Below are 12,811 nucleotides of genomic sequence, written 5' to 3'. Positions count from 1 at the left end.
TTAAAAGTTATCGGCAATTGGCAGGAGCCTTATGTTGTCGCTTTATTGTATGAAATGCAAACGCCATGTAATTGCTTTACTTTATCACTATGCGTTAGAGATAGTTGTAGAAGCAATAGTTGGTGAGACGACCACGACGCTACGATGGAGATCAAGGTGTCAAGCGGGTGACGATGGAGATCATGACGGTGCTTTGGAGATGGAGATCAAAGGCACAAGATGATGATGGCCATATCACATCACATATTTTGATTGCATGTGATGTTTATCTTTTATGCATCTTATTTTGTTTAGTACGACGGTAGCATTATAAGATGATCCATTACTAAAATTTCAAGGTATAAGTGTTCTCCTTGAGTATGCACCGTTGTGACAGTTCGTTGTGCCGAGACACCATGTGATGATCGGGGTGTGATAAGCTCTACGTTCACATACAACGGGTGCAAGACAGTTTTGCACATGCGGAATACTCAGGTTAAACTTGATGAGCCTAGCATGTACAGACATGGCCTCGGAACACTGGAGACCGAAAGGTCGAATGTGAATCATATAGTAGATATGATCAACATAGAGATGTTCACCATTGAAGACTACTCCATCTCACGTGATGATCAGACATGGTTTAGTTGATATGGATCACGTGATCATTTAGATGACTCGAGGGATGTCTATCTAAGTGGGAGTTTTTAAGTAATATGATTATTTGAACTTAATTTATCATGAACTTAGTCCTAATAGTTTTTGCATATCTATGTTGTAGATCAATGGCCCGTGCTTCTGTTCCTTTGAATTTTAATGTGTTCCTAGAGAAAGCTAAGTTGAAATATGATGGTAGCAACTACACAGACTCGGTTCGTAACTTGAGGATTATCCTCATTGCTGCACAGAAGAATTATGTCCTTGATGCACCGCTAGGTGAAAGGCCTGCTGCAGGAGCATATACTGATGTTATGAACATCTCACAAGCTCGATCCGATTACTACTCGATAGTTCAGTGTGCCATACTTTACGGCCTAGAATCGGGAATTCAAAGATGTTTTTAATGTCATGGACCATATGAGATGTTCCAGGAATTGAAGTTAATATTTCAAGCAAATGCCCGAGTTGAGAGATATCAATATAGCTGCAAGATGGAGGAGGATAGTTCTGTCAATGAACACATACTCAGAATGCTGGGTATCATAACCACTTGACTCAGCTGGGAGTTAATCTTCCAGATGATAGTGTTATTGACAGAGTACTCCAATCACTGCCACCAAGCTACAAAGGCTTCATGATGAACTATAATATGCAGGGGATGGATAAGACAATTTCGAGCTCTTCGCTATGCTCAAGGCTGCGGAGGTAGAAATCAAAAAGGAGAATCAAGTGTTGATGGTTAACAAGACGACTAGTTTCAAGAAAAAGGGAAAGGAAAGAAGGGGAACTTCAAGAAGAATGGCAAGCAAGTTGCCACTCCTGGGAAGAAGCCCAAGTCTAGAACTAAGCCTGAAATTGAGTGCTTCTACTGCAAAGGGATTGGTCTCTGGAAGAGGAACCACCCCAAGTATTTGGCGGATAAGAAGGATGGCAAAGTGAACAAAGGTATATTTGATATAAATGTTATTGATGTGTACCTTACTAATGCTCGATGTAGTGCTTGGGTATTTGATACCGGTTCGATTGCTCATATTTGTAACTCGAAACAGGGGCTACAGATTCAACAAAGATTGGCTCAGGACGAGGTGACGATGCGCGTCGGGAATGGTTCCAAGGTCGATGTGATCGCCGTCGGCACGCTACCTCTACATCTACCTTCGGGATTAGTTTTAGACCTGAATAATTGTTATTTGGTGCCAGTGTTGAGCATGAACATTATATCTGGATCTTGTTTAATGCGAGACGGTTATTCATTTAAATCAGAGAATAATGGTTGTTCTATTTATATGAGTAATATCTTTTATGGTCATGCACCCTTGAAGAGTGTTCTATTTTTGTTGAATCCCGATCGTGGTGATACACATATTCATAATATTGATGCCAAAAGATGCAAAGTTAATAATGATAGTGCAACATATTTGTTGCACTACCGTTTAGGTCATATTGGTGTAAAGCGCATGAAGAAACTCCATGCAGATGGACTTTTGGAATTACTTGATTATGAATCATTTGATGCTTGCGAACCATGCCTCATGGGCAAGATGACTAAAACTCCATTCTCCGGAACAATGGAGCAAGCCACTAATTTATTGGAAATAATACATACCGATGTATGCGCTCCGATGAGTGTTGAGGCCCGCGGCGTGTATCGTTATTTTCTGACCTTCACACATGATTTGAGAAGATATGGGTATATCTACTTGATGAAACACAAGTTTGAAACATTTGAAAAGTTCAAAGAATTTCAGAGTGAACTGGAGAATCATCGTAGCAAGAAAATAAAGTTTCTATGATCTGATCGCGGAGACGAATATTTGAGTTACGACTTTGGCCTTCATTTAAAACAATGTGGAATAGTTTCACAACTCACGCCACCTGGAACACAACATCGTAATAGTGTGTCCGAACGTCGTAACCGTACTTTATTAGATATGGTGCGATCTATGATGTCTCTTACCGATTCACCGCTATCATTTTGGATTTATGCATTAGAGACCACTGCATTCACGTTAAATAGAGCACCATCTAAATCCGTTGAGATGACACCGTATGAACTATGGTTTGGCAAGAAACCTAAGCTATCGTTTCTTAAAGTTTGGGGTTGCAATGCTTATGTGAAAAAGCTTCAACCTAATATGCTCGAACCCAAATCGGAGAAGTGCGTCTTCATAGGATACCCAAAAGAAATTGTTGGGTACACCTTCTATCATAGATCAGAAGGCAAGATCTTTGTTGCTAAGAATGGATCCTTTCTAAAGGAGGAGTTTCTCTCGAAAGAAGTGAGTGGGAGGAAAGTAGAACTTGATAAGGTAATTGTACCTTCTCTCGAATTGGAAAGTAGCTCATCACAGAAAATCGTTCCGTTGATGCCTACACCAACTAGAGAGGAAGGTAATGATAATGATCATGAAACTTCAGATCAAGTTACTACCGAACCTCGTAGGTCAACTAGAGCATGTTCCGCACCAGAGTGGTACTGTAATTCTGTTTTGGAAGTCATGTTACTAGACCATGATGAACCTACAAACTATGAGGAAGCGATGATGAGCCCAGATTCCGCAAAATGGCTTGAGGCCATGAAATCTGAGATAGGATCCATGTATGAGAACAAAGTATGGACTTTGGTTGACTTTCCCGATGATTGGCGTGCCATAGAGAATAAATGGATCTTCAAGAAGAAGACTGATGCTGATGGTAATGTTACTGGCTACAAAGCTCGACTTGTCACGAAAGTTTTCGACAAGTTCAAGGAGTTGACTACGATGAGACTTTCTCACCCGTAGGATGGTTAAGTCTGTCCGAATCATGTTAACGATTGCCGCATTTTATGATTATGAAATCTGGCAAATGGACGTCAAAACTGCATTCCTTAATGGATTTCTTAAAGAAGAGTTGTATATGATGCAACCAGAAGGTTTTGTCAATCCTAAAGGTGCTAACAAAATGTGCAAGCTCCAGTGATCCATTTATGGACTGGTGCAAGCATCTCGGAGTTGGAATATACGCTTTGATGAGGTGATCAAAGCATATGGTTTTATACAGACTTTGGGAGAAGCCTGTATTTACAAGAAAGTGAGTGGGAGCTATGTAGCATTTCTAATATTATATGTGGATGACATATTGTTGATTGGAAATGATATAGAATTTATGGATAGCATAAAAGGATACTTGAATAGGAGTTGTTCAATGAAAGACCTCGGTGAAGCTGCTTATATATTGGGCATCAAGATCTGTAGAGATAGATCAAAACGCTTAATTGGACTTTCACAAAGCACATACCTTGATAAAGTTTTGAAGAAGTTCAAAATGGATTAGTCAAAGAAAGGGTTCTTGCCTGTGTACAAGGTGTGAAGTTGAGTCAGACTCAATGCCCGACCACTACAGAAGATAGAGAGAAAATGAAAGTCATTCCATATGCCTCAGCCATAGGTTCTATCATGTATGCAAGGTTGTGTAACAAACCTGGTCTGTGCCTTGCTATAAGTCTAGAAGGGAGGTACCAAAGTAATCCAGGCGTGGATCACTGGACAGCGGTCAAGAATATCCTGAAGTACCTGAAAAGTACTAAGGATATGTTTCTCGTTTATGGAGGTGAAAAAGAGCTCGTCGTAAATTGTTACGTCGATGCTAGCTTTGACACTGATCCGGATGACTCTAAGTCACAAACCAGATACATATTTATATTGAATGGTGGAGCTGTCAGTTGGTGCAGTTCCAAGCAAAGCGTCGTGGCGGGATCTACGTGTGAAGCGGAGTACATAGCTGCTTCGGAAACAACGAATGAAGGAGTCTGGATGAAGGAGTTCATATTTGATCTAGGTGTAATACCTAGTGCATCGGGTCCAATGAAAATCTTCTGTGACAATACTGGAGCAATTGCCTTGGCGAAGGAATCCAGATTTCACAAAAGAACCAAACACATCAAGAGACGCTTCAAATCCATCCGTGATCAAGTCAAGGAGGGAGACATAGAGATTTGCAAAATACATACAGATCTGAATGTGGAAGACCCATTGAGTAAGCCTCTTCCATGAGCAAAACATGATCAACACCAAGACTCCCTGGGTGTTAGAATCATTACAATGCAATCTAGATTATTGACTCTAGTGCAAGTGGGGGACTGAAGGAAATATGCCCTAGAGGCAATAATAAAGCTGTTATTTATATTTCCTTATATCATGATAAATTTTTATTATTCATGCTAGAATTGTATTAACCGGAAACTTGATACATGTGTGGATACATAGACAAAACACGGAGTCCCTAGTAAGCCTCTACTAGACTAGCCCGTTAATCAAAGATGGTTAAGTTTCCTAACCATAGACATGAGTTGTCATTTGATGAACGGGATCACATCATTAGGAGAATGATGTGATGGACAAGACCCATCCGTTAGCTTAGCATAATGATCGTTAAGTTTTATTGCTATTGCTTTCTTCATGTCATATACATATTCCTTTGACTATGAGGTTATGCAACTCCCGAATACTAGAGGAATACCTTGTGTGCTATCAAACGTCACAACATAACCGGGTGATTATAAAGATGCTCTACAGGTATCTCCGAAGGTGTTTTTTGGGTTGGCATAGATCGAGATTAGGATTTGTCACTCAGAGTATCGGAAAGGTATCTCCAGGCCCTCTCGGTAATGCAGATCATAATAAGCCTTGCAAGCAATGTGACTAATGAGTTAGTTGTGGGATGACGTAATACGGAACGAGTAAAGAGACTTGTCGGTAACGAGATTGAACTAGGTATGAAGATACCGACAATCGAATATCGGGCAAGTAACATACCGATGACAAAGGGAATAACATATGTTGTCCTTGCTGTACAACCGATAAAGATCTTCGTAGAATATGTAGGAACCAATATGAGCATACATTTTTTGCTGTTGGTTATTGACCGGAGAGGTGTCTCGATCATGTCTACATAGTTCTTGAACCCGGAGGGTCCGCACGCCTAACGTTCGATGATGATTTTGTATTATATGAATTTTGTGATTTGGTGACCGAATGTTGCCCGTAGTCCCGCAAGAGATCACAGACATGACGAGGAGTGTCGAAAGGGTTGAGAGGTAAAGATTGATATATAAGACGATAGTATTCGGACACCGAAAGTGTTCCAGGGGTACCGGTACATATCGGGTGACCGGAAGGGGTTCCGGGCAACTCCTGGCAAACTATATGGGCCTAATGGGCCAAGAGAGGGATAGACCATCCCCTAAGGGCTGGTGCGCCCCCCTATAGGCCGAAATAGGAGGAGAAGGAAAGGAGGGAAGGGAGAAGGAAAGGGGAGGATTCAGCGGAATTCCATATAGGCCGCTTATTGCGGCAACTAGTCGCGCCTTCGCACAGGGCGCAGCTCACCCTGGGCCGACCCATTTGCGAAAGTTTCGCTTCTCGCGATATAAAAAACCACAAAAATAGTTTGCGCTAGGGATCGAACCCATCACCTCTTGTAGATGTGCAAGCCACGCTAGCCACCGCGACTAGCTCATCCAAGTGAACAAAAAACAACGCAAATCTTAAAGAAACATACAACAACGACATAACTTAAAACCAGTTCACGGAATTTCCAAAAAAAATGTTCCTTCTATTGGTTTTTTCGAGTTTTCTTCACTGTCTTTTTCTGTTCTTTTGTTTTCTTTGTCTTTTATTTTCTTTTTAACTTAAAATATTGTTCAGAATTTTAAAAAAAATCTTGTTGCCAAAATTTGTTCATGTTTTTGAAATAAATGTTCATATTGCCAAAATTTTGTTCACAATTTCAAAAAATGTTCCCATTTTCACATTTTTTCTTACAATTGAAAAAGATGTTCAAAATTCCAAATTTTATTCACATTTTCAAAATTTTTATTCTCAATTTACAAAACATGTTTGGAATTTCAAAATTTGTTCATCTCTTCAAAAAATGTTTTGGGAGCTTTGTTCATGTTCTAAAAATGTTCGAAATTTACAATTTTGTTCACATTTTCAAAAATTGTCCGTATTGTTAAAAAAATATTCGGAATTTCCAAAGAAATCATGTCGAAAAATGTTTGTAGTTTCAATTTTTTTCGCATTTTCAAAAAATGTTCACATTTTCAAACAAAATTTCCAAATATTAATTTTTGTTGTGTTTTGAAAAAAGTTTACAATTTTAGATTTTGTTCATTTTTCTAAAAAATGTTCAGAATTTATAAATTTGTTCGGTTTTTGCAAAAAAATTGGAGGTTCAAATTTCCCGTTTTCCCGAAATTTGTTCATAATTTCATTTGTGTGTTCTCGTTTTCCGAAATTTGTTCCCTTTTTGCGTAGATTGTTTTGTGTTTTCAAAAAATTACTTGCATTTTCAAAAGAAATTGGGATTTAATAATTTATATGGGTTTTTTAATTTCTTTGAGTCATGTTGAGTTACGCTGCTTCTTTTTGGTTCTTTACAATTCACGCTACTTATATTTCGTAACAAGTGATTCAGTTCGACTGGCAGGGATGTTCCGTACTTAATAGCAGTTCGCCGGATCGATTCCTGGATCTCCCTCATTTTCTTCGTAATTTTTGCGCCTGACAATTCGTTACGGGTTGGACCCCCCCAATGGCTGGCCCAATCAGCGCGATCTGCGCGAACAGGCGACTATTTGCCGCAGAATGCGGCAAAAAGGAGTTCTCGGATTCAGCCTCCCCCTTTCCTCCTCCCCCTCTCTTTCCTTCCCCCTCTGATGCATATGGAAGGGGGAGGCCGACTTGGAGGAGGCGCCCAAGTAGGACCCCTCCTACTTGGGGCGCCCCTTGATGCTCCCCTTCCTCTCCCACCAATATATATGTGTGGGGGGGGGGCAATGCTAGAACACACAACATTGATTCCTAGCCGTGTGCGGCATCCCCTCCATAGTTTACGCCTCCGGTCATATTCACGTAGTGCTTAGGTGAAGCCCTACGCGGATCACTTCACCATCACCGTCACCACGCCGTCGTGCTGACGGAACTCTCCCTCAACACTTTTCTGGATCAAGATTTCTAGGGACGTCATCGAGCTGAACGTGTGCAGAACTCGGAGGTGCCGTATGTTCGGTGCTTGATCGGTCCGAACGAGAAGAAGTTCGACTACATCAACCGCGTTGTCAAACGCTTCCGCTTTCGTTCTACAAGGGTACGTGGACAAACTCTCCCCCTCTCGTTGCTATGCATCTCCTAAATAGATCTTGCTGAGCGTAGGAATTTTTTTGAAGTTGCATGCTACATTTCCCAACAGCACTTTCATGCACCACGGCCAGATGAGTCATGACGTCCTCAGGCAATGGTTCAGTAGCCGCAAGGGGCTGACCGACCATGGAAACTGCCAGGAAAACACATATTAGCTTGTTGATTATATTTAGCAATACTACAACTGGGAAACCATCTTAAAATGGAAACAAAAGGTTACCAAAAATTGTTTCACTCGTTTGTCACTCTTTCGCCTTGGTGGCGGCTAGTTGAGCTTTCAGATCCTCGATCTCTTGCGCTTGCTGAGCATTTTCAGCTTTGAGCGCGCTTGCATCATCCCTCCTTTGGGCAGCACATGCTGGCAAGCCTACCACTACGACTCTGCATAATGCAATTTTGCGGGTCTGTTTTAGATCCCTTTCTAGATGACCAAGGGCTTCCGCTGCTAGAGTACACCATGTCTTCATATGACCTTGGGATGTTCACGCACAAAGTACACAAGGCGAAACAGAGACACTTACCGTGTGATTGTCGGGTGAAATTTTTCACGTGCTCTACATCAGCTAGAGCAGTGTTCAGCTTCCCTTTCGTCTGGGAAAGTACCTCAAAGAGTTGCTTATTTTTGTCCTGAGCTCCCTGTCAAAGGCATCATTTTCATTAGTTGCAAGCCTCGATACGATCACAAGGGTCCATATCAAGCCTTAGGGGCTACTGCCATGCTCGGCAGTTTAGTTTGCCTTCAAGCAAACAACTTATATCAATCACGAGAGATCAATTAAATGATGTGGCCTTAGATAAAATCTTACCTGTAAACCCTGTGACAAAGCACCCACTGCCTTTTCAAAGACAGAATGGGTCGCCTCGAGGTAGGCATCCATCGAGCTAAGAGCGTTAAAGTCCTGACTAGTGAAGGCGGAATTCCTTAAAGAGGCCTTCCGTTGTCTGTGTCTCATGGCGCTTTGGACCTCGGAGGTGGTAGCTGAACAGGTCCCCAAATGCTCTGGCTGAGGTACTTTGGGAGCAGCTCCCAAAGTAGGGAAGGGTCCCGCGCCACTGCTTGAAGCCGATGTCCCTTCGACCCTTGTGTCCCGAGCTGTTGAACGAAGATGTGCTGTGTGCGAAAGTATTAAAAGAATCAAAATACGTGATGAGTTTTTCTCGGGAACACCGTAAGAAGGATACTACCTATGAGTTGAGGAAACATTTCGGTCTGCCTCTATGGTTGCCATGTGCACCCGGGCACATGCCGTCTCCTGTAGAGGGCTCCTTTGAGGGGCCAGTTCTCTGCGTGGATATTTTACACGTCGTCCCTTTGGAGCAGAAGTCAGGGGACTAGGGGCCTTGAAATGAGAAGCTCCCTTTCGATTAGAGGTAAGGGGTTTTACCGATGAGGCCGACCACGTTCCTTACACATTGGGTGTGACGGCTTCCCGTGAGATGTCAAGGCTCTCAAGATAAAACTTCCCTTCTTCGTATATAAGGGACAATTCTGCATCTTCATGGAAGACAAGGTCATCCACCCAACAGTGTGTCTCTGATTCATGCGCGGGGCTGCTTAAAGTCTTGAACGAACGCCTCCATCTCTATCTGGATTCAGTAAAGATCGGTCAGAAGAGTTAACAATGAAACAACTCGGATAGACGAGGAAATTCAAGAGATCTTACTATATCGGCAGGATTGTAGTAAGACAACCAATCTCAGAATTGTCGCCTGGTGAATTCCTCTGTTGATCCCCGGTAAATGTTGGCCAGTGCGGCCCCAAGGGGCTTTTGGTCATCAAGGCTCCCGTGAATTGATCGGGAGGCATCTTCGGTTCCATTATGTCGGCGTCATGGGAATGGGGGTACCCAGACTTGCCTGCCTGCGGCCCAGGGCGTGGCTCCACCAGCGGCCTGGTACGGCCCATCTTCATCAACCAACACTCAAGACCCTCGCGAGGCAGACGACACAAGACCTCCTCAGGGGCATCCTCACTAGTCTAGCTCGCGAGGAGCAGAGAGATCAAGGCAAGGGGCACCTCGTGAGGTTTCCGTGATGTGAGCCATGACGAACAAGGCCAGGCGGGCACCAGCGGGCGTAGAGTGCCAGTTTCCTCTTTGGTGCTAAAGAGGCAGGCGCAAGCGAGGAGTCCCGAGGCGTCAGGAAATTGTTTCCATATCGGTGCAACGAGACCAAGACCAGTAGGACGGCAAAACGGAGGTCACCACGGAGCCCATGACGGCGTCACCACCAGAGCCTTTGGCAGACGAAGACCACCTTTTGTCAGGATAACTTGTACTCGTTGTCCCCCTTCAAATTGGCCGTCGTGGGATCCCTTCCCGTCTAATATTTGGGGAGAGGACCCGGGCCTCTATAAATAGGGCTAGCCACCACCATTGTTAGACAGAGGCTCAGATCGAGACAACAGGCTCATCTGGAGACGGATCGTTATGATCATCCCCAACCACACAAGCTCATCGAGCTCAAGAACACCTCTCCTCAGGAGGTGGTTCTTCCCTAGTACTTGTTCATCCTCAGCCTACAAGGCAATCCACCAGACCACACTGGAGTAGGGTATTACACCGCAACGGTGGCCCGAACCAGTATAACTCCTTGGGTTTGGCGAGCTAGGCTTTGAGATCGTTGCGAGAGTGTGAGCTAGGGGGGGAGAGATCGTCGTGTGCACCCCAGTGTTCGAACCTCAAGGGTTTGCCGGAACCCGTAATTCAACATTTCGCGCGCCAGGTAGGGGTGCACCGAGGTTCCATCCTTCCGTCGGCTCCGCCTCTCTGACCGGTCCCCATGGCCAGCGTGGCTCCTCCGACTGGATCGACGAGCGACCCCGGTGGCGCCAGGGGGCTCAGGGCCTTCCCCCCGCCCTGCGACGGGTGCAGTGGCTGCACAAGTTCAAGCCGGAGATGCCGTCCCGCTACGACGGCACGACGGATCCGTGGACCTTCCTGCTGGCATACGAGGAGGCTGTCTTGGAAGCTGGGGGCGATGACAAGGTCATGGCCAACTGGTTCCCTATGGCCCTCGCCGGCGCATCGCGCGCCTGGTTGCTCAACCTGTCGGGATCTTCTGTAGCCTCTTGGGAGGAGCTACGCGGCCTTTTCATCGCACGCTTCGCGGCACCTGTGCCTGTCGCCGTCGCGGCCCTCCTCGGTGGCTCGCGAGCGCCGCCCTCAGACCACCACACCAAGTAGTTCTTCCGCCAGATCGGTGCCACCTCTGTGCAGCGGGGATCCCCTCCAGGATGGGCGGCACCCAAAGCCGACTCACCTTCGACTTAGGGGATCACCCCACTACCATGGCCGGCTCGGGTGCACTCCCAATGCTCTGCACGCCCACCATCTACAACGTCGCCATGACCAAGACCCTCATCGACGGTGGAGCAGACCTCAACATGCTCTCCGTGGAAGCTTTCGGCTTGCTTCATGATGTAGGGTGGAACCCTAGATGGACGATCTTTCATGAAAGGAGCGGATCCCAACTAAGAACACGAAGAACACGGGGAAGAATGGAGAGAAATCACAAGGTAAAACACTCAAGAACAAGTCCAATCACACATCCACTAGACAATCAGACAGACAAGATCCACAAGGTACATGAACAACAAAGGAAAAGATACAAGGTAAGGTTCATCTCCATGAGGAGGTCTTGAAGGGGGCCACCCAAGAGGGGGTCTTGAATCCAAGGGGGATCTTCTCCGTAGAGAGGCCGCGGTCTCTCTCGTGGAGTAGATCCGTATGGATGAGCAAAGCTCTATCTCACATATGAGATAAACCAATGCTAACCCTAACTAGAAGGAGGTGGAGGAGTATATATAGTCTAGTCCATGAAGGGGTAAGTGAGAGGGGGGATACATGGGCCTCTGGCCCGGCTGTGCACGCGCAGGTGCCGGATGTCTGGGCTGGGGGTCGGATGTCCGGGGTTTCAGGAGGCGCCGGATGTCCAGGCTGAAGTGGCCAAAATTATGGTGCGTTCTGTCATTGATGCCGGATTTCCAGGGAGAGGCCGGATGTCCGGGCGTTGGCGGGGCGCCGAATGTCCGGGCACACGGGCCAGATGTTCGGCCACCGATGCCGTTGGTCGTTTGTTGGGGCAGCTCTTGTGCGGCTGCCCAGGCGCCGGATGTTCAGCCTCTGGCCCGGATGTCCGGCCGCTATAGCTTCAGCAGCTCCATCTAATTCCGTCGTCGCTTCCAGGCTTCCCTTGCGGATGGTGTAGTTGTTCCTTGGCGCTTGCACTCCTCCTCGTCGTCCGTAGTGTTCCGACAATACCTATGCATGCACACGAGTGGAGTGTCAAGTAGTATACCATCCTCGAAGGTGTCAATGGGAACGTGTAAAGGAGATGATTCACCTTTGTGTATGTGAAGTAGATTTCGCACGTGTCACTCGCTGAACGGACTCTTGACATGGTGATGTCCATAGGATGCTCCTCATCATCTCCCCTCCCTTGGGAAAGATCCGACTTCGAATTGAAAACCAAATCACCATGGGAAAGAGATGGCTTCGCCGTGTAGAAGTGGACGTTCACCAAGTACTTGTCATCTTGAAGCTCAAAATGGGCACTCTCCAATGTCGCGCCGTCTTGTGATTCCTTCAAAAGGAGTAAGGACAACAAACACTTGGAAAAACAAATGTGGTTAGCGTTTGTGCAAAACCAAGCATTCAAGAGGCGAGTCACGAAACAAGTGTCGTCATCATGCAAAGCATATGGTGTGACAAAGGATTGCGACATGGCATGTAAGCATATCAATTGGGCACAAGGAAAGATATCATGGGGACAAGCATGTACATGTGAGGTAGAGATGCAAATATGTGTAACAAGAGAACAAGCATCTACCTCAAAGTCATAGAAAGCATGGGCAAAGCGATCAACGAAAGGTTTATGGTAGGCATAAGAAGCATTCACAACACCAAATAAAATGAAGTGTCTAAACACATGGGTAAAGTGCAAGACAATACAAGCATAATGTGCATGCAGTGTAGTGAATATTGTGT

This window comes from Triticum urartu, chromosome 2A (genome assembly GCF_056163025.1).
Source record: "Triticum urartu cultivar PI428250 chromosome 2A, HENAU_Tu73, whole genome shotgun sequence".
NCBI classification, from domain to species: domain Eukaryota; kingdom Viridiplantae; phylum Streptophyta; class Magnoliopsida; order Poales; family Poaceae; genus Triticum; species Triticum urartu.
This window is presented reverse-complemented; position numbering follows the sequence as displayed.